This window comes from Suricata suricatta, chromosome 13 (genome assembly GCF_006229205.1).
Source record: "Suricata suricatta isolate VVHF042 chromosome 13, meerkat_22Aug2017_6uvM2_HiC, whole genome shotgun sequence".
Taxonomy (NCBI): domain Eukaryota; kingdom Metazoa; phylum Chordata; class Mammalia; order Carnivora; family Herpestidae; genus Suricata; species Suricata suricatta.
Window position 1 is genome coordinate 70,328,099 of NC_043712.1, and position 20,702 is coordinate 70,348,800.

The 20,702-nt window shown below is 38.4% G+C and overlaps 1 long non-coding RNA gene across 1 annotated transcript in view; it reads left to right on the forward strand.

Annotated features, from left to right (window-relative positions):
• The first annotated feature begins 6,192 nt into the window (after window positions 1–6,192).
• LOC115276824 overlaps window positions 6,193–20,702 on the forward strand; it is a 31,059-nt gene continuing 16,549 nt past the window's right edge. The window contains exon 1 of the long non-coding RNA XR_003902105.1: window positions 6,193–6,510. This is a non-coding gene — a long non-coding RNA (uncharacterized LOC115276824). The remainder of the gene's footprint in view (window positions 6,511–20,702) is intronic.

Here is a 20,702-nt window from a genome sequence, read left to right on the forward strand (position 1 = left end):
AAAATTCCATGTTAGCTGCTTTCTTTTTATTCTAAACACTTTTTGCTTTGTTGAGCAAATGTGCTGCCCCTCCCTCCATCAGATACTGGATGTCCCCTACCTCTTCTCCGTCCCCTTTAGGGCACCTGCTATTTAAACATGAGAAATAGAGCTCTTCCCAGAGACAAATCTTTGCTCATGTTTTCAAGCATGGAAGCAAACATTGGCAGCAAACATGAACAGCAATGAAAAAGAGTCATTTGGAATTTACTTTATTTTTCCCCCATTTGGACTCTGCACGAGTTGACTGGTGCAGGTACTAGAGAGGCATCCACAGTAGGGGCGTGCAGCCTGGGAGCACAGGGCACCTGACTTTGTATATGAAAGAGATTTTCAGAAACTGTTCTCTGCTCCTTCAACCACCGACTCACCCAGCCAGTCTACCCTTCATTTCCAGAACATCAGCCCTCCACATTTTCCTTTTAAGCACACAAAAAGTGAGATAATGAAATCTGGCTTTATCATTTATTTCAACAAGTCCCAATCCAGAGATTAGTGAAACTCTAATTTCTTACCTAAATTCCATTTCTGGCAAGGCCAGCCTTTTCCCTTTGTTTTCTGAGTAAAAGCGTAGGCTTGGTGATATAGAATACTCTTAAATTATTTTTTAAGAAACAAGCAAGAGTCTAGTTAAATGTGCTTCCTTTGAATTATTTAAACTCTCCATATATTTGTATAACAGTTTATATCTCATGAATATTATTTCACATACCATCTCCTTTGATTCTGCTAACAGCCTCCCAAGTAAGGCAGAAGAGATATTGTCTCCAGATGCAAATAAAGAAGCTGAAGCTGTGAGAAGTTCAATAACTTGCCTAAAGCGGGTCCCCATGTAAGTTCAGGATCAAGACCAGTATCAATTCTCATCTGAATCCCAGTCCAGTGCTGTGCACTCGAGCAAATTGTCTTTCTTCGTGAGTGAGTTCCATTTGGCTTTTCCTTTGAACCTCCTCAAACTTTTTTCACGTCAGGTACCTGGACAGAGTATGGCGGTTTTGTATAAAGGCATGTATATAGAAGAAATGTACATACTGCTAAATAACAGCTTTATGGTTCAGTGCTGCCACAGTGAAGAAGATGCAGGTTGAAAACCACAATGCCTGTAGATATTTTTCTAACTTATCTCCATAGTATTAGTCCTTGAGTGATCAACCATCCTCAAATGGTGTTTGTTGGCTTCTGTTTGCAATGAATAGGGTTGGTGTGGAAATGAGTGGCAGCTTCAGGAGGAAATCGGAAGAGCTCGTGCTGGGAAGACTAGTGTGGGTTCAATTTTATCCTGTGTGATCAACAAACATTTATGTGAATAGAGGTGTCTTTCTTAAGGTATATGTTTTTACATACTCCCCTTGCTATGCCCTACAAAGAGAAGGGATCCTTTAATGAAATGGAGATCCGTTCTGTGCCTTCACAGCTGCCTTTCCATTTGGTGCTCAGTCGACTGTGTATTTAATACAAATATTGCTTCAGGATTTCCTGAGTAGATAAGAAGACTGCTGATGTCAGAATGCAGTGCAGAGAGAACCTGCACACAGGTAGCCCTGTGAAATTTAACTTGGTGAATAATTACCTTGATGATCATAATTAATAATTATCTTGTGCCAGTGGAGAATTGTACTAATTGGTAATCTCTTCTCTTAAAAGTCCTAATATTTTATTTCTGCTTATTGCTAACTATCAAGTGGAATGCTAATGGAAATGTGGATGACTGGTATTGTAATAATTATAACTGTAATCACATTCAGCAGCTAACCTCTAATTAAAATAAATCAGATGATGTAGCGAATTGGCTACATACAGTTGTGTTTCCAATAATATATCTTATTGGGAAAAAAATTATTTTCTCCCACAGAAAGCCTTTGAAGATCAGATTAAAAATTATGTGGATGCATTGTATTTCTAAGGAGATGTTTTCTGTGGTAATAAGTAGGTTAATTGCATATTCATCAGGTGATGGAGTTTCAGGATAAATACAAGTTAGCATATAATACGTACCACTGTTTCTAATGGAATTATAATATCATCACCATGCAATTAGATGTGGGTCATTCTTGGATGTTCAGCTAATAATGAATATATGTATACAAACCTGAAATTTCTTGACTGAACTCTGAAAATTAATCAGCTAAAACTATCCATGTGATTTTTAAAACATTGGGCTGTGGGATGAGGGTGTGATCATTTTTATTTATGCTTCTGAGCATTTTCCAAAGTGATACTTACAGTTAACAAATATATACACTATACACACAGACATGCATGTGTGTGTGTGTGTGTGTGTGTGTGTGTGTGTGTGTGTGCATGTGCATGCGTGCGGAGTGAGACATTCAGGTCAGCAATCTCTCATCACTCACCAGCAAATAATGGCAAGAAAGCTGACGAGAAATGCATACATGTCTATCTTCATGTGGATGGGAATTGAGGAAAGAACAATCTCTTGAAATGATGAATCTAAGTAATAACTAAATTCAATACTTTTCGGGACAATTTGTGCTGCTCTCTGCATCTCCCTGCTGTACAGCCCATTTTCATTTATTCGGTCAGTGAACTTTTTCTGTAAAGGGCCAGATAGTAAATATTTCAGGCTTTGTGAGCCATACAGTCTCTACTGCAACTACTCAACTTCATTTTTTCAAGAAAGCATCCATAAACCATATGTAAAGGAGTAGGCATGGCTGTATTCTAATAAATCTTTATAAAAACAGGTGTGGAGTTAAACTTGGCCCACAGATCATAATTTACCAGCCCTTGATATAATACAAAATATTTATGAGCACTTATATGCTCTTCCAAGGACAAGAGGTAGAGGGATGATAAGAGATGGAAGACTCCTTTTCTTATCCAGTTTTCACTCCAGTAAATAAACACCTACTACATGCATGGCAATATACAGGGGAGATACAACAGGAAATGAAATATTTTTCTTGTCTTCTGGAAGTTTAGACTTTTGTGAAGGGTTTAGATTCATGCATCAGTGTTAATAACTGTGGGTAAGGGTTTATGGAGCGCAGTGACTATAAAGTGTTATGAGAGTTCAAGTAAGGAAGACCAAGTCTTGTTGACCAAGATTTCATGGTGTGTCATTTGAGGACTTTCAATAACAGTTACATCAAAGGCAAAGAGCTGTGAAAAACGAAGGCATGAGTGTTCAAGGAGAACACTAATTACGGAAGTAAGAATTAATAACAATGAACCTGGAAAGGTAGTTTGGACTGGATTGTGCAGGTCTTCCATTGCCACGCTATAGACTTCAGACCACATCCATGGTGACCGGTATGGGAGAAACTAGACAATGGAGAGATGTCTCTAAGCATTGAATGGCAGGCCAAGATCTGAGTATCAGAAGAATGAGTGTGGGGACCATAAGGAAAGTAGACTGGAAGCGGAGGGCTTTGTGAAACTGCAGGTGAAGGCCATAATTCAGGTAATGTAACAACCCTGTGAGACACAAGGAGGTCCTGAGTCAGCTGTCTATCCATGAGCTGCTTTTGAAGGGGGTTAAAACATCTTGCCCAGAAGATCCAATTATAGTCTGAGTTCAGCTGTTTTATCACACTTATTATTACATTTTAATGAGAGAAAATGAAGAAAGAGTAAGCAATGGCAAACAACCCTTAGAGACATGTGAACAATTTAACACACCTCTTTTCAAGTCTGATTGGGAGCAAGGAGAGAGTGTCACAAAAGCTGGCATATCCCATTCATTTTTAATATGTTTGCATCCCTCCTAAATGTGCCTGAGTTCATCTTCATCCTCTTTCCCTTTCCACAAGAAAATATGTAAAAAAAAAAAAACTTATTGGATTCTCAGGCCAGGTGAGGAGAAAACTGGAGTCACTGGACCATAAGGTTAGCTTCAGAAAGGCCCCTGGCCCTGGACTTGTAGACAGGGTGACTGCTGAAATTCTGCAGCCTCTATATACTGTTGAGCTCCAGAAATCTGATAAAGATGGCTGAGAATCATTGGTAAAATGTATGCGTTCAGAAAAGTAACCCAACTGCAATGATAAACAATGGAAAACTACATTAAGAAAGTGATACAATATTCAATTGCAACAGATCTGAATTCAGGTGCTTTTTGTTGATTGCATCTATTTACATCATCAGACTATTTCAATTTCTTCTCTTTTTTCCTCTGGGAACCAAAAAGCCCAAAGTGCTCCATCAACATGGAAAACTGTCCCAAGGGGCGCCTGGGTGGCTCAGTCGGTTGGGCCTCCGGCTTCGGCTCAGGTCAGATCTCACGGTCGTGGGTTTGAGCCCCGCATCAGGTTATGTGCTGACAGCTAGCTCAGAGCCTGGAGCCTGCTTCCAGTTCTGTGTCTCCTTCTCTCTCTGCCCCTCCCCCTCTCATGCTGTGTCTCTCTCAGTATCAAAAATAAATAAAACAAAAAAGAAAACTGTCCCAAGTGAGTATAGTTAATATTCTACAAATGTATGGAGAGATTCTCTCTCATGCAGACATTTAACAAAGGAAATGTTAAAAAATTAGCAGCTCTGTGTGTGATGATTCTTTGATCACAGCATTCATAAAGATAAGAAATATATTTTTCAACCCTCTATTTTTTAAAAAATGTAATGTTTATTTAGTTTTGACTGAAAGAAAGAGAGAGAGCAATAGAGTGTGAGTGGGGGAGAGGCAGAGAGAGAGAAAGAAAGAGACAAAGAATACAAAGCAGGCTCTGTGCTGTCAGTGCAAAGCCCGACATGGGTCTAAACCAACTGTGACATCCTGGCACCCCTCAATCCCATTTAAAAAAGTTATATTTGAAGGGTGTACAGGCTGATTTCAAGCCAACTTTGTGTAATAAGTTTTCTGACTTCGTATTTATTTAATAATTTGTGTCCTTATATTTGCGTGTTTGACTTAAGTAGTATTGATTAAAATATACTTTTCTTGATTAATTGTTGCTGATCAATTACAACCTCTGTACAATAAGTAACTTTGAAGATCTGTTTTAGCCAAGAGTGTTTTCCTAGAAATTTGCAGTTTAGCTCAATAATATGGACAGTGTTTAGCATCTATCTGTTGCTGAAAACAGGATAACAGTCCAAAATGGAGTCACCATGCTAAACCCAGCATCACCAAACCGAGACTTAACTAGTTTCGGTGGAAAGCTGAAGTGGATTTGTAAACCAGTCAACTAGGAATCAGCTGACCAACACTAGTTAGGTCATCTGCCTGATAGACCCCCGGTCATTCCCTAAAGGAAAGTAACTGTGATAACCAACCCACTTTTTCACTTAGTACAACTCTGCTGTTCCCATTCTTTTCTGCCTATAAAAGTCTTTCATTTTACACAGCAACTCAGAGCTCCTTTCTTTCTGCCAGATTGGATACCGCCCAATTCAAATTGATTTTTGCTCAAATAAATTCATAAATTTTTTAACATGCCTCAGTTTATCACTTAGCCTGATAGAGGTGAAGTTTGACCAGTCATATCAAGTGTACGTTGTTCTCAACTGAAAAACACACTGAGACAGGCTGAGTACACCTAAAACATCAGCCAAATAAAAGCTCTAAAGCACAATCCTCTGTGAAGAATCATATATATTTAAATCGTTGAGATCATCATAGTGGGAGAAAATCAGAACACTGTTATACTTTCAAGCACATATTTTACAGCCAGATTTTTCTTTGTTTATACACTTCCAACCTCATAGGGTTGGCCGTTCCTCATAATCTCTTCAGTGTTTGGAGGGTCTTCATCCAGTCCTATAATGCCTTTTAACCATTCATCTCCACTTGGAGAAAGACTCTACTGGACTTTTCCACAGCTCTTTGGAAAATGTCCTCTCATCAGGGATCAACTAACTCTACCTCAAATCAGTTCGAACTTTCCAGAGTCCAAAGTGAGTACAGGAATGTGGAGCGGGGAGTGCCCACGGGCACTGCAGAAATGGCTGTGGAGAGGACCTAGGCTCAAAGCTAAGAGGATTGTGGGGATGAGGAACACGGGCCAAATGTCCCATGCAGATGCCAGTCAACACAGAAAGCAGCTCTTCACCAAATGATGCGCCCTGGGAAAACAGAGCGACACTTGAGCGGTTTGACTCCAGTACCTTTGTTCCCCACTTTGCCTGATAGCTCGTGGAGGCTGCTCTTTGTTTTTCCGTTGGAGATCATGCAGGAATCAACTGTCAAACATGCCTTCCACCTCCACGCCATCTAATTATAGCCTGTAACACTCCGCGGTGCTGACGGCGCTGAGCTATTGACTCTTGACACTCTCTAAAGCTCTTAATTATCTTTTCACATAAGCCCCTTTCAGACCTGTCAACTTCTTTGTATTGTTTATGGAGGGAAAAAAGTAGCATATTAAGATTTCAGGACTATGCACTCAGAAGCAAACTTACACGTGTGCGTGCTCTTGAATGTCTGTGCACTCATACACACCGACAGCTGAAGGGGGTTTCCACTCGTGAAACAGAGCTGCAGGATGACGATTCTGCTGCCAGCGCGCAGTGGGGGTAAGTAAACTTATCAGGCAAAATACAGTGAGCTCAAACTTTAATCAATCTGTCACTGCAGTCATTTTTAACCTTTTTCTTCTTTAGAGTTCATATATCTATCTATCTATCTATATATATATACACACACACACACACTCTGTATATATATGCTTGGTATATATATGCCTATATACATATATGCCTATATGTGTATATATATAGTATATATATATGCATACGTGTATACGTGTATACATATACACATATATGCATACACATATGGGCATATATATACACACATATACATATGTATATATACACATACATGTGACTAATAGAAAGTGTCTGAAAAAAAGTTTAAAAAATTCAAAACCTTGCTAAGTGTTTAATTCAGCATGGGATTTGGCAATTTCAAAGAGATATCTATGAAAAGAGAAGCAATCATATTTCAAGGTCACTATCAAACTAAATTATCAGTCCTATCATTTGAGATGCGGTTATAGAATCAACTTTTTAAAATATTTTAGTTTTGAGAGAGAAAGAACGAGACAGAGAGTGATCAAGGGAGGGTCAGAGAAAGAGGGAGACAGAATTTGAAGGAGGCTCCAGGCTCTGAGCTGTCAGCACAGACCCAAACATGGGGCTTGAACCCATGAACCGTGAGATCATGACCTGAGCCAAAGCCTGACACTTAACCGACTGAGCCACCCAGGTGTCCTTATAGAATCTATTTTTAAACATTCATTTGTTTCTTCTTTTTTTTTTAAGCTTTTTTTTTAATGTTTTATTTATTTTTGATACAGAGAGAGACAGAGCATGAGAGGGGGAGAGGCAGAGAGAGAAGGAGACACAGAACCAGAAGCAGGCCCCAGGCTCTGAGCTAGCTGTCAGCACAGAGCCTGACGCGGGGCTCGAACCCACGAACGTGAGATCTGACCTGAGCCGAAGTCGGAGATTTAACGGACTGAGCCACCCAGGCGCCCCTGTTTCTTCTTTTAAGAAAGGCCGTTTGTCAGCATTAAAGCACTTGTAGGCTTAAAATCTTAAACTTTTAATTAAAATAATAACAGATAATTTTAATTGTTATTTAATGTTAATCTTAAGGCAGGTGGGTAACAGTAAGGCGAAAGGGGGCCCACAGAATGGGAGCCTGTGAATCCCCAAAGCCGTATGTGTATTTTTCACTCTGACCTTTGGATGTCCCTGCAGGTTTCTCTCCTCCTTCCCAACAGAGATAATGCAGAGTGGACTTCAAAGAGGAAAGTCCTGCTGTAGCTCTGATGAGAAAATTCACTACTCCGTGCAGTTTTTAGATTCTGACTTAGAAAAGAATAGGATGCCTCCAGGCGGGAGTTAGCGGGAGGGAAGTCAGGTAGAGAGGCAGCAAAGTTCCAAGGGGCAAATAGTTGGGCGGAGAAGTAGAAACCTCCACTTGAAGTTTGCATCTACCACTCAGACATCAGCTCCCAGCAGCTCTCATTAGATGGGAATTGGGCACTTTCCAGAGCCACTTCCTCACTGCGTCACAGCGTCCCCAGCTGTCCTGCCCTCAGTAAACTGCTTCCTATGGCAGTAGGGAATTTGGCTTTGGGGAGAAGTTTGATGTAGGGAAATATATTAAGAATATACATAATACTCAGAATAAGAAAGAAAATTAAGAATATCCATTAGGATGACAGCCAACATAGGCAATGGTAGAATCTTACTTTTCATCTCACAGGGAAGACGTGTTCAAAATATTTCTGTAAATCGATGTTTCAGAATTTAGAATATCTTATAGAGATAAGCCTATCAATCAATAATGGTAGTTTTTGAGACTCATGTTCACACATACATTTTACCCACAGCAGAACAGGTTGTTCTACAATGTATGCAGCATAGGGAGCAGTATATGGAAATAGGATATAAGGATTTAAGGCTTACTTCAAATGTTTTTAGGGTGCCTGGGTGGCTCAGTCAGTTAGGTGTCCGACTTTGACTCAGGTCATGATCTTGCGCCCTGTGAGTTCAAGCCTCGCATCAGGCTCTGTACTGTCATGGCAGCTCAGAGCCTGGGGCCTGCTTCAGAATCTGTGTCTCCCTCTTTCTCTGCCCCTTCCCTGCTCATGCTCTGTTTGTCTGTCTCTCTCTCAAAAGATAAATAAACATCAAATTTTTTTCTAAAAATCACCTTAAGTCACACCTTCTTAAATCGAACATTTTAAACTTGTGGGTTTCATTGTATGTCAAAGTTTAATAAATAAAGTACTAAATAAAGTCAATTCATGTCACATAAAGTTTTTATTTTGTCCAAAGTCCAAGAAGTGTTGGGGTGGGGGGGCACCTGGGTGGTTCAGTTGGTTGAGCGGCCAGCTTTGGCTCAGGTCATGATCTCACGATTAGTGGGTTTAAGCCCCGCGTCAGGCTCTGTGCTGACAGCTGGCTCAGAGCCTGGAGCCTGTTTCAGATCTGTGTTTCCCTGTCTCTCTGAACCTCCCCTGCTCATGCTGTCTCTCTCTGTCTCTCAAAAATAAATTTAAAAAAAAAGAGTTGAGGGGCCTATTACTCTGATTTCTCAGTCTCAGATATCATATAATAGGAGAAAAGAGAGCAAATTTCAGTTTGCCTTACCAATGTGAAAGCTCAACTAAATGAAAGTTATAGAGGTCCTTTGAGCTGACCTCCGATTAGAATAGAATGTGAATAGTCATCTTTCTCTAAAAACGTGATCTAACCTGCAATCAACATATTTACCAATGAATTGGTCTTGTTAGGAATTTGAGACTTGGCATATCCAGTTCAGTAACACTTGTCTCCTTTAATTTGTTTACTAATCTGTGTTAATTGCAGAACACTCTGAAAACAAAGATGTGCAGGGAAAAAAACCACATTTGATACTGCCTCTGGAGATCCTCTTACAATCAACGTTGGACTTTTTAATTCTAATTAGAGAATACGGTTACAGACCATTCAAAGTGAAAGGAAAGCCAAACATAATCTATATTTGGTTTTGGAAATCCCCTTGGATTTGATTTGTGAATGTCAGGAAATCATTCACACATCAAATTACTATTCTCTTCCTGCCTCGAGAAAGTAATTATTTCATAATAAAAGACTTCTTTTCTAGCTTCTGTGGACCAGAATAAATACAGTTTCATGTCCCCATTATTTATTCACGTAAATAAGGTATAGTTTTAATATGATAATTTTCTCAATTCAGTATTGATAGGTGGATACAACTGCACAAAGAGTGTCACCTGGTCCCAACAGGCTCATACACAGGTACCCCACCATTTGGTTTGTTATGTGTGTGCTAGTTATGGCATTAGAAAGAACCAATGAAATGTGATGGTACTTTTATTTTATATATATATATGTGTGTATATATATATATAAAAACAATATAATATATATATAAACAATATAATATATATATATACACATATGTATATATAAGCAGATTTTATCATGATCCCTTCCAAAATCTTACTGTCATGCTTCTTAAAGTCTTCTGATGTATAAGAATGATGGTGTTTAAAAGCAAAAAATAACAAATCATCTCTATTCCTCTCCATGTTGCTTTGGCGTCCTTCATCTTTCCCTTGCCTGGTCCATTTCTTTGCCTTGACTATTTTTTTCCTTCACTAGTACAAAGCCCATTCCCCCAAATCCCTGTTCCTTCACATACTCAATTACATGGATTTTCTGACTTCTGCCTCTAATTTACCACCACCACCAACATTTATTGCAAGTCTTCTCTAATCTTATCTCCTGTTAATCTCACAGAATAAACTAGTTTGGAAAATGCTGGGTTGCATTCTGTTAGGGAAAGAGTGTTGTGAATAGGAAAGAGTGGGCTCTGAGATCAAACGAACTTGGACTGTAATCCCTCATCTTTTGTGAATTCATTATGTTACTCGGTTAATAGCTTAAATGCACTGATCCTCAGATTCTTCATCCATAAAATGAGTACAGTAATGACTACCTTATAGTCTGGTTTTTCTTCATGCTATTCATCAGAACATGGAGGGGTACCTGGGTGGCTCAGTCAGTTGCGCGTCCAACTTCGGCTCAGATCATGATCTCACAGCTTGTGGGTTTGAGCCCCGCATCAAGCTCTGCAAGGACAGCTCAGATAATGGTCTGATAATGATCTGCTCTGGATCAAACTAGAGGATAAGACACGAGAGTCAAACACAGCAGGATCCAAATCTGGACTCTGCTGTTTACTAGCTGTCTGTCTTTACTTAGCAAGTTATTTAACCTCTCTGAGTTACAGTTTCCTCAACTCTGAAATGAAATCTAACACCCACCTCTCCAGGTTGCTGCGAGATTTAGGCACGTTAAGTGCACGGTGCCGTTCCTGGAATCCAGTGGGCACCAACTAGCTGAGGTTAGGTCAGGTTACTTCTCACAGTGCCCATCGATTATTGCACCATTCAGTCCAAATCATCATACCCTTGCGGACTTCCTGAAAGAAAAGAAGCAAATGTTCCCTCTGACCATGATCATGTCACAGTTCATTTATGTGAAGAGTCACAAAAACTTTGTGCGGGCTTTTACACAAACACGAGCAAGTCAGGGTAAATTGCTAAGCCTGTATTTCCTAAAACATGAGGACCAGCTACATTAGAGTTATAGCGTGTGAGGTTGGTGTAAAATCCAGATCCCCAGGCCTTGCCCCAGACTCATTGATTCAGAATTTTTGGCAGGGGCTGAGGAACCAGAGGTCTGGAGTTTTAACACACTTTTCCATGGACGTTAATTTGCACTGAAGTTTAGGAAAGCCTGATAAGTGAAGGCCACTTACTAAGAGTGAGTAATGAATACAATCTGAAAGGTTCTCAGTACACAAAATCATTCGCCAATTGCATATGTAGCTTTTTTCAAAAAGGAAGTTATGAGGAATAACACTATGAGGGATCCTATAGCTAAGAAGTCTGTAGTCAACATTGTTATATTTATTTATAAAAGTCTTGGTTAAAATGCAATGCTGTGGTCCTTGGGGGTGCTCTAATTCAGAAGCTGAATGCCTTTCATTCTTGTGCTCACCACCAATCCAATGGGCCAGTTTCCTTCAGTTCATGGTCCTCTCTCATCATGAGTCCTTATACTAACACACCTTCAGGAACCACAGAATCATTTATTCATGAACGAGACTTATTTTCTGAGGCTAGCCCTTGACCACAAAATCTCTCTGGTCTGAAAGTTAGACCATGAGAGAAATGTCCACATTACGTGGTTTTATGGTTCACAATTCCCCCCAAAAAACGAGTCAAGTTCACCCAGACAGAGCTGTGCTTTCTTATAAGCCTCTTCACCACATTCCTGGAGTGACAATTTTCCAGAAAGTATTGCTAGCCAAAACAAGCGCAAGAGGTCATTGGTGAATTCTTGTGTTGACCAGTGGGAAATCAGGGCCCTCCCTCCGGCAAAGAGCCAAGCCACCTCAGCCAGCCCCCAGGAGAAGCTGAAGGGGAAAAATGGCATGTCTGACTCAGGGTCACCCCGCCTCTCACGAGCACCACACGGCCACGACTGCTGAACACAAGCCTCTCTTACTGTCCTCTGGGGATTTGTGAAAAATGTGGTCTTTCTATACTCATGAAGGGACCCTTTAATCAAAATGATTACCATGACTGCAGTATAGACCAGCTAGGATGTGAGTTGTTCGAACCCTAAATTTTAGCAGATGCTGGCTAGCTGCTCATCAATTCCAATTCATCTTCTCCCCAGGCACAAGAATCAACTGCATTCTCCAACCATCTTTGCAGAGAGCTGTGACTGTGAGCCAGAATTGTAGTCATTGGGAATTGAGCAAAAGGGGAAACATACAACTACCAGGACTGGCTCATAAAAGCCTCCCAGACCATATCTCTAGCTACTTTCCCTTTCCAGTGGCTTCTAACACAACAATGGTGGAAGACACAGAGGTCCCCAAAACACACTTCCAACTCAACTGCAAAAAAAAAAAAGAGCTTTTTAAGGATTATTATTGAGACACGAATTCAGCTTTAAGATAAACATAATCCTTGGCAAGAGTTTATAGAATATCTCATTGTCCTCAGGTAGGGAAGACAGACAATGTTCTCATAATCTTAGGTAAAAGAAAACCAGAAGAGATAAAGAGATAAATAGCCAAAATTACATCTAAAGTGACGAGGAAAGGAGCTATCATTCAGACTTGGGTCCTTTGACCCTAAATCTCGAGCACTCTCTCAAAACCAGTGTTGCCCTTTGAGGTCTTGATGAAAGCTCTTATAGCCACTTCTCACAGGGAGTAAAATCAGGTCAACCTTGTTTGCCATCAGACAGATGGAGTAGAGAGCATCCCTACTTGATTTCAGGGTTGCTTCATAATTTGTACAGAGACCTTAGGAAGTTGGGAGTCTCCTGCCTCCCCCTAAAAATGAATAAGGCCCTACTTCAGATTCGGATGTACAATTTTAAGTACAATGTTATCTTCAAAATCATCTGCTCCGATTTGAGGTCTTGAATTCCAAACTCTGACTCTTAAATCATATTAATCTTGCTTCTGACTAACATTCTGATACCAAAGCTATTTCATGTCACTTAACCAACTATCTGGAGTTGAAATCACCAGTTTTTAAATCACCCTTCTCACATCAGAGGTCAGAACAAATCTTAGCAACCAACTTCGTTTGGCTGAGAAGTGGTGGAATGAGGACAGTTGTGTTTGTTCGCTGATCCTAGACCAGAAGAACGTCCCTCAGTCTGTCGCTAATTTTGTGCTTTCTATAAAACTTCTACTTGGCAAGGGATTAGATGTTGGTTTGTTTTGTTTCATAGGCCTTTTTCTTTTAAGCTCAACAGGCCTTTCTTTTATGAGCTGCACTGATTTCTGGGCTGACTCCGGGGCAATCCATCCCTTTGGAACACCCAGTCTGCTTCTCAGCATGAGAGCAGAAGACACAGCATAACAATTTACAGCTGAGATTGCTGCCTTCCCAGCCTTTCGATGTGACTGTGTATGTACACAAGCATAAAGATGCCCAGAGACCAGGGAAATATGGCCAATTATTTTATTGCATCATTTTACGATGTACATCATGTCTCCCCAGGCATTGAAAATAGCCCAAGTAAAATGCAAATAAAGATAAATCCTGTGATCATCAAAACAAGACCAAACCCAAAATATGCCTTTGGTTTGTGGTCAAGTATGTTTGGGTAAAAGGCTTTTTTTTCTAATCTTAAGTCTGTTTCTTTTATGTTATATTTAAATTAATTACACATGGAAATATTTCTACAATGAGATATGGTGATAGTTTCCTGAAAACAAAGCTCAGTGGAAAATCCTAGATTTATTTGGGGATGCCATTTGATGCAAAATAATGTCATCTTTTATTTAGTTATAAGCTTGAAATCTAAGAATGACAAAACATTGCATATGGTAATTTTCAGTGTCAATCTTGTTTTTCCTGTTCAAGAAAAAAGAAGAAAGAAAGAAAGAGAAAGAAAGAAAAGGAAAGGAGGAAAGAAGGAAGGAAGGAAAGAAAGAAGGAAGAAAGGAAATTAGAAGGAAGGAAGGAAGGAAGGAAGGAAGGAAGGAAGGAAGGAAGGAAGAGAAAAGGAAAGAAAAACTATTATACCAATGATATAAAAAATTTTTAATTATTATAAGACCCAGGAAATTGGGCTTGCCAGTCTGTCTTCTTTTTTTATATATTATATTATTTAGCATTTATTAAGCATCCTTACCTCACAAAATGTTATTTACAGTAAAAGAAAGAAAGACTGTTCCACTTCTAAATAGAATGTAAGTACCTATTTTATGCTGTATAAATAGATTTCTGAAAGTATTAGGTCCTACTTTGAAATGCTGACTTGAGCTGGGTATAAGGTGAACATTCATTTATTTTATTTTTAAAGTTTACCTATTAACTTTCAAGAGAGAGAATGAGAGAGAGCATGAGAGTGGGTGTAGGAGGGACAGAGAGAAGGAGAGAGAATCCCAAGCAGACTCTGTGCTGTCAGCTCAGAGTCTAATGTGGGGCTCAAACTCACAAACTATGAGATTACCTGAGCCAAATCAAGAGTTGGAGGCTTAACCAACTGAGCCGCCCAGGTGCCCCAAACATTCATTTCTAATAGACAATTCAATATACTCACAAACCTTGGCTTTCTTAGAAGAGATGTTCAGAGAACCAGCCTGGACACTGAACTAATGGGAAATGGTCTAGTTATTTCATTAGTATATTTCCTGAATTACTATAAACAATAAAGACAATAGTAAGCATTGCTAGACACTTTAAATACAGTATAGCTGTGTAATAAGTAATAGTTCAATAAATGCATAGAGGTATGAATTAATAAATAGTTGAATGAAACTTCTAAGATGATTTTCCCTAGGCAATGCTATGATATGTATGTCATATTCCAGTTTTAAAAGTGTAGTGAGATACGGTAGATAAAAGCCTGGCCTCAGAATCTTCAGTATTGGTCACTGGATGTAAGAGGCCCTAAACAAGTTTCTTAAATGCTTTACAGCCCAATCGCTCAGCTGTAGAATCCAGGTTATAATGCATAACCTGTACACCTATTGGAAGTGTGGCAAAGTAAGGAAGTGTTAAGATTTGAGTCTTAATAGTACTCACATATGGTTTGCAATGTCTAGCAAACAGCTGGCCAAGCCTTCCATAAGCACACTGGAGTAGAGCTTTCCATGAAAGAACTCATTCTCAGTTCATTGCCAGGTTCAGATACACAAAGGTAAGTCTGGTGAGCTGGGAAGCTTGTACAGTTGAAATCTCTTCGCAGAAAAGCCAACGCTATTTCTTGAGAATAAAAGACTCATGCCAAATGAGAATGGAATGAAGTCTTGAAATAACAAAAAAATATAAATACAAAATGTTAGTTACTACATCTATCACCTTGCAAAATCACCACTACTTTTGTCTGTGGTGGGAACATTTAAGATCTGTCTTAACAACTTTCAAGAGTATAGTACAGTTTTGTTAACTATAGTCACCATGCTATGCATTCAGTCCCTAGAACTTACTCATTGTGTAACTAGACGTTCATATAACTTTGACTAACATCTCCCCATTTCCCCCACCTCCTAGTCCCTGGCACCCACTCAATTTATATAATCGTACATGTCAATTAGATTTCAACAAAGCTGGAAAAATACATATATACATACATAAAATGAAACAAATCCAAAACCTCAGCTTATGAAACAGAGGAATGAGATGGGATATCAGAAATAACTAGTTATAGCAGCAAAATTAAGAGTCTCCTGGAGGAAAAGTCATGTTAAGCAGTCATGGAGCAAAGGACCCACTAAAAAAGCCTTTGGTCCTCTGAATAATGTCTGATACCCCATATTGCCTCCTGACTCAACAAGAAACGTGGTAAGAAGGATTAAAAACTGAAATAACAATTTTTTTCAAAAGTCTACCCTAAACAGGGCAAAACCATCATACTTTGTGATATTTTCAACACTGTGCAAACAACAAAGGAGAAATATTTTATTCCACTTGGCCATGGATGGTCATGTGCCTTTGTCATCACAGGACTTGGACTAGTTAGTTGGAGGCTCCTCATGTCAGGGTGCCTGAGGGCACATTCGGTGGGGCACAGATATTCCCTAGCGGATGCCCAGCAGGTGGATTTTGAAAAGAAAGCGTAGTATTGAAAGCGGGTGCCCACCAGGACTACTCTTGCTCTGTAAGAGTAAAGAAGTCTGTTCAATGAACATGCTCTCTCAAAGCCTTAATCAATCATAGAATCCGTATTTAGAACCAAAAAAGAAAAAGTCACATATCAGAGATGAAAAGCCACAAAATGTTCATCCATCATTTCTTGAAGAATTGTAAGATTTTACTAATGTACGTAGAAGTCAACTGACAGAACTAGAATAACTACCATGCTAAGAGACCCCAGGGTTTCCAATTCTAATGCTTCATGTGACCTTCACGTTTAACCTCAAGTTTCAGATTTATGTGAACTTTAAAACGAATTCATGAGTTTCATTTTTAAGTCACTGTGATTTTCGTGGCTTTCTTAAAAAGGTGTTCACAACAGTTCACCCAGGGCTTATTTCAATCACACCCCACTCTGGAACCCAAAGAAGCAAGGGAAGTTTGGGGAGTTGTATTTTAATGGGTTTACATTTTTTTGCCTGCAGACATGAAATGGGCTGGGAGAAAGCAGTGAAGTTGATGATTATGTGACAATGGTTTTAAGGGACTCTAGAATTATAGTCATGTAGGAGATTTATGGGTTGATAAGATGTATTTATGAAAAGCAAACTTTAATTTAGTATTGAGTGTGAGAATTTGCAAATGAGTACTAGGTGTGTTTATGTGAATCAGACACCATGCAGACTATAAAATAAACCTGCTTAAGTGGTGTGTAGGTGAGGCCAAAACAACGGGTTGGTTTGAATTCAATTACCAGACAAGAGGTTGAGGGAGAAAAAAAAAAACCTGTCAATTTATTGCTAAATTTAATCATTTTAAGAGACCATTTTGAATTATAAAATTTCTAAGAAGAAAAATGATATAATATAGTGTTTTAGTATACTACAATATTTTAGTATAGTATAAAAATACAATAAGATATTAAATTTCTTGGGTAGCTAGAATATTGTCTGTAATGCAAACACAGTTTTGAAACAGAAAATGTAAAAGGCATAGCAATTTCCAGGAAGACCATCAACAATTTCAGTAATTTCTAGAGAAGTAAATAAAGGAAAAGACTTACAAAAATTATTTAGGTAAAATCTGGAAACTATTTTGTTGCCGTCCTTGATTAAAATAGCATTCCATAGCATAGGGCCAGTAGGAGAAGGCATTTTTCTAATACCAGATATCTCTCCTAGTCCTATTTTGGAGATTTAATGGATGGGAAAAGGTATTCACTACAGCAAAATGAAACCCCTTTAAACCGGCTCTCCATTCATTTACAAGGAGACTGCATTCCTTGGAGAGTATGCGCGGATTGCGGTATATGATGTGACCAATGCTGGTGGCCATGAGCTCCCTTTAGCACATTTACCCACGTCTGCTATCACTTGGTGATCTAAATGCTTAATAAGGAACACTTGTGTTTGTTCCCAAAACGATTTAAATAAATTCTTTTTCAAAGATGAAATGTGAGGACAGTAAAAGAAGAATTCTCATTTCCCTGAAAACTAAGTTGAATTCTTACTAAAACCTCAGTAAAAATGAGTTACTAAAAAAAAAAAAAATGCAATCGCATTAAGTGTGAGGAAAACCTTGTAAGCTTTCCCCTTTTAAACTGCACTGTGAGGATCTTTAAATTCTCATTAATCTTTAAATAAGCCAAATGTGAAAAATATACGTAACAAGTTATTGGAATATTTACTCAATAGATAGTATAGAACCTCTTAACTGATGATGCTAAATTCCAATTACTGTAATAAAGGAAGTTTGATTAGTGCCAAATAAGAACTCAAGTGTATTGATTGATTGGCCCAAACTCTGCATATATCTATTTCATAGTAAAATAAGATGTGTAAGATATGTGTGTACACTGTATAAAATATGGTGTATATATACATATATGGTAATGCATGAATCATAGTGGATGATTACATACTTTAAATGAAATTTCTATTTAACTGGTCAAATATTTAGGATGATTATTTTTAATAATAGAACTTCTACAGGATCATCTTGTACCCTCTTAAGCTATCAGCCTAAAACTGATAGAAATTCAAAAAACTCTTGAGATATGAAGACAAATCATGAGACTCAAGTGACTTTTTTCCTGTTAAAGAAAAAACTGAAAATTGATTGGGAAAGGGCAGCTTTACCCAGCCTTGTTCCAGCACATTGTAGAGTAGAATTGTGCACCAAAGTATGGACAAAACAGATAACAAACTACAGAATTCTGAGAAAACTGAAAGATGAAAAGAAAACATAATGCAATGAAATTGAAGAAATCGAAGTACAGTGAATTGAGGGGACAGTCAAGAGCTCAGTCAAAAAACAGAGTTTAGGTACAAATCTCATATGTGTATAGTATTTGTCTTCATATACTATGTGTTTGTGTGAGTATATGCGTGTATAAGAAAGGTGATGTAGAATTCAAATTAGTTATAAATATATATTATATAACTTATATATTTAATACATACATGTATTGAATGTGTCTGTGTGTAAAGTTTCTTCTACAGTCCATAACGCCCCAAGGCTCAGAAACATATTTTGCCTAAGGCACCGCAGCCCTTAAAGCACACTGTATGTGGACACCTGAGTAGCTCAGTTGATTAAGTGTCCCATTTCGGCTCAGGTCATGATCTCGTAGTTTGTGAGTTCAAGCCCTACTCCGGACTCTGTGCTGACAGCTTGGAGCCTGGAGCCTGCTTCAGATTCTATGTCTCCCTTTCTCTCTGCCCCTCCCCTACTCATGCTCTATCTGTCTTTCTCTTTCAACAATAAATAAAAACATTACAAAAATTTTAAAAGGAAAAAGCACTGCATGCTATTCATTCACAAAAGCTTCAACTTTTGGAATGGGAATCTCAAAGAACTTAGAAGTCACTCAAGTCAGAATTTTATAAGGACTTTGCTCCTCTGAAACTAATGAGAAAAGATAATGAAAGTCACATGAGGACTAAAACACGTCTTGCTGCCAAAAACTAAAATCCCAAATTTTGCTTATTTTACGTAATTACCATCTCTACCAAAAATTGATAAAGTTCTGTACATAATTTTAAAATGCATGTTTGGTAACATACAGAAATTTATTAAAATAAATTAGCACAATGGATATGTTATAATCTTTTATTTTTTAACAAATGTGTGTATAATTTTATACAGATATATAAAGATAAGTGTAGACATATACATGCTGAGCATTGACTATTTCAAGGGACAGAGATTGGTCAATGACATGAGGAAGTGAAGAGAGAAATTACCAATTTTTATTAATATGTTTCTGTATTATTTAACACATTAGGTTAAACATATTACAACTAAATTTTTAAATCTAATGTAACAAAGTGAATAGAATACAATCCAGATAGTTCTCTTCAGTGAATGGTTTGGGCTAAATCTAGTTCCACATTTTGGGGTGACAGGAAAAAATAACTTTCATTCATATTTTAATTATTCTTAGGGTGTTCTAATGCAGTAATGTTACCCTAGGCATTTCATATCAAATCTCCTATTAAGAACAACTTGAAAATTTGGATTAAATATTTCTTAAAAATATTTTGATGCAGTGGGGAATTAATATCTCATTGAAAAACAATGGTGTCAAGATCCAAGAAAAGAAAAAAAAGATCTTGAAATTTGAAATTAACATTGAGATTGCTTTTCTTCCAAGGGTGCCTGGGTGGCTTAGTCTGTTGAACGTCGGACTTCAGCTCATGTCATGGTCTTCCGGTTCATGGGTTTGAGCCCTGCACTGGGCTTTATGCTGACAGCTTGGAGCCCGGAGCCTGTTTCAATTCTGTGTCCCCCTCTCTCTGTGTTCCTCCCCTGCTCATGTTCTGTCTCTCTCTCTCAAAAATAAATAAGCATGTAAAGAAAACAACAAGAAAGTGTATCTTCCAGTTTCAGAAAAGATGACGAAAAAGTTAAGTTGTTGAGCTGGGTGACCAAACTCTCCCAATATACGGAGATACAAATTAAAACTGGGGGGCTCAGCAATAAAGGAAATAAGTCCATGGAAACCCTTCCCAGTTTTCAGTTAGGATTCTGAAGGCCACATATTCCCTATAGGCAAGGGTAAACCAGAGGGTCTAAACCAATTTGGGGATTATCTCAATTCTTGATTGGATGAATATGACCTTGGATGGCTAGTACCTCTAGAAACAAATGTAATTGTCAGAAGGAAGATAGTTTACCTTCCTCAATTTATCTCCTCAATTTGTTATATACAATGTCTAGTATTCAATCAAAGCCAACAATATATGAGAAGACGAGACAGTGTGATTGAAAATTGAGAGAAACAAAGAAAATATAGAAACAGACCCAATGACCTATAAGGGATGCTAATCAAACAGAGATATCACACACAAGTTTTAAAATAGTTTTGCTTCCTATGTTTAAGTATATCAAAGGAAAGACTTGGGCTTTTAGTGTACTAAAAACTATTACACAAAAACCATTCTTTTCTTTTTTAAAATGTTTTTATTATTTATTTTTCACAGACAGACAGAGACAGCGTGATCAGGGGAGGGTCAGAGAGAGAGGGAGATACAGAATTGGAAGCAGGCTCCAGGCTCTGAGCTA